Source organism: Atta colombica, unplaced genomic scaffold, assembly GCF_001594045.1.
Source record: "Atta colombica isolate Treedump-2 unplaced genomic scaffold, Acol1.0 scaffold136, whole genome shotgun sequence".
Taxonomy (NCBI): domain Eukaryota; kingdom Metazoa; phylum Arthropoda; class Insecta; order Hymenoptera; family Formicidae; genus Atta; species Atta colombica.
Genome location: NW_017259224.1, coordinates 923,434 through 926,536, shown reverse-complemented (window position 1 = coordinate 926,536; position 3,103 = coordinate 923,434).

Sequence of the window (3,103 nt, the reverse complement as noted above, 5' to 3'; positions counted from 1 at the left end):
ATATATATAATATATATTATGTATTTTTTTTAACTTTGTGAAAATAAAATTTGACGCGAAAATTATACTCGACTAGCATGCATCGAACGAATATCTAAAAGTGTGTTCAATTATAGTGATATGAATGATTGTAGTAAAACATAAACAATACAATTGTTATCATGGTTATATGTTCCAAACTGTACTATATGGAAAACTGTCACAATCAACCGAAATATTTCCCATTATGATATGTAAATACAGACACATTAATAGTAATTGAAATGTAACAACTTATTATGGAAAAGATAGTAAGATGACTTCCACGTATGTATAAAGATACACATGTGGATTTAAATTCTTCCTTAGGTTCTTATTAGGGAGAGATGTCTGAAATCAATTACTATAATCAATTTGAAACGTAACAGACTAACAGAGATTGTTCGTGCTAACAAATTCTAATTACCGGATTCTAAATTACGTAAAATGTGTGGTTTAGGAAAACTGTTTAGACTAATTTAATATGTTATACAATACGTCTTTCTGTTATTATAAGTAACTAATTAAACAATTACGATTATTAAAGTTTTAGATTTCAAACTTGCCTTCATCGAGAAAGGTTCTATATAAAAAGAAATTGTTAAGTTTTATATGCACTTTTAATTATAGCACGAGTTGTGTCTCTGAGTTAAGTTGTATGTATGTAACAAAAGGATTATTCTCGATTATAGTCTGTGTAATCACTATAACTTACTGAATACCCAATTTAGGAAATTAATTGTCGATGTTGCTAGAGTTTTGTAAATATTTATTCGCTTTACATAGAATTGCGATATGGAATTTTGATTATGATATCTAGTATTTAGTGTGAAAGAGTGTGTCTATGTATGTGTGTGTGTATGTGTGTGCATCTGCATGTGCGTGCGCGCGGGTGTGTATACGGAAAGAGAGAGAGAGAGAGAGATTTATAAAAATTTTCCAAAAAACGTGCGCGTGGCTAACTTTATCAGTTAACTTTGGAATGTGATAACTGGTAAGCTAGACAATTAATCATAGGCATAGCATATCAAATATCATAGTATCAAATTATGCTTGTGATTATTTGACGAGCTCGTTCTTCACTTACTTCCATTTAAGGTGTGATTTTTGCTGGTGATTTGTATTACGATACAGTTCATCAGATAGAAACGCAATATTTTTGAGATTGCTGTAATAATTACAATTCCATCAATTATGTCTTCTTTACATATCGGCCAATTACAAGAATATTGTTTTTTTTTTTTTGTACACGACGAAACACCGAAGTGAATGTAACTATATATACTTCAATACAATTTCTGGCTTTAATTAAAGATAAATCGTAACTCTTTTTTTTATTTTCGACATTATTTTTTTTTTAAGTACGCAGAATAATAAGAATAGGCGTAGTCGTGTTTGCAAAATAAATACTATTGATACCATGGAAAGTAGAAAATACTTCAGATCGATCTACTAAACAAAAATTTTGTGAGACAAAATAATCTCCCACAGATATGTTTTATAAACATGAAAATATTGATATCTGAAGACAACCAAATAAAAATTCAATAATTATTTGTATTATTGTTAATTTAATTAAACAAGGCTAATTATAAGAAAGTACGTGTATTTATAAAATAGCGATAAATAGATACATTATTGATATTATTTAAGTGTGAATGTTACATACATGTAATTTTTTATTTCTGAAGGTACTTTCTATTTTCGATATTACACAGATTCTTATAATTTTTCTAGTTTGCTATTATGTAATTATGGAAAAGATATTACAGCGCGATCCCTTCTCCCCAAAAAAAAGGATGATTATTTTAAAAATGCATCAGCATTGTGAAAACGAGATCCATGTATACGCGAAGTTGTATAAAATTTATGTTGGATTTATTCTCTAGCAAACCTGAAAATGATTTGTTTTAGTGAAATTTGGATCTAATTTCCTTTATCCCAATATATACCTTCTATAAGCTTTATTGATAATTCAATTGTAACTCATTCTTGCATTTTGCTGTTAGACAAAAACACTCACACCAATCAGCTTGTACTATATTTCGATGGTAGAATGAGATTCCATGTATATACATAATGTGCATATTAAGACAGTTCTCAACAATACCATCTGTAATATTTATTCTTTAATTTTGTTCTGTGTAGCATAGGTCTAGCTTGAAAAATATACGTAAATTCTTAAAACTAATATTATATTTTAAGCTTTTTATTAATTGCAATTAAAGAGAATAATTGCATTAAGAATTTTCTGACAATGCTGAAGTGTTTTACATCGAATTGAATGTAATTGCTTGAGTGGGTGAGTTAATATTTGTAGTCAATATATGATCATATAATTGATCTGTAGCATGAGATAACGTATAATAGACTCTTAATATATTCTCCCTACATTTTATTAATATTATTTTATTATTGTTTATTATTATCTTTATTATTATATTAACACATGAAATGTAAATTTTGATCGAGATAGATATCTTACCATTGAGATACCAATATCTTTCTAATGAATAAATAATCGTGAAATGCATACGAAATGCGAATCGAGTCATAAACATTCTTAATAATTATTATACAAATTTAATTTCATTTTTAACTTTAAGTAATATACACGCATTTTGTAACTAAATCGATTGGGGGAAAGAAATATGCGGTGATGCATCGTAAATTAAGGTTTAAATAGTTGAAATTATTTAATCCAATACACAATACATATTAATAAGATAATAAAAATGAGAAATGTTAGAACTATGAATGCATTTTAATCCAACTTGCCGATTTTTTAAATGATATGTAGATTTTACTGATGATTTTTTTTTTTTTATAAATTCAGGTACATCTTTTCTACTTATGTTATTATACTATATTATCTATGCATTTTCATAATATATATCAATTGTAATACACAAAAATAGAAAAATATGGCAAATAAGAAAGTCGTTAATAAAATCAAAACGTGTCCTATTGTCTTCCTATTAGATTGAAGAATTTGAAATTGATGAATGTAGATGAAGAAAAAATGCGGAAAGAATATAAAGATCATTTCTTTATATCTTTCTCTATACAGACATATATATATATA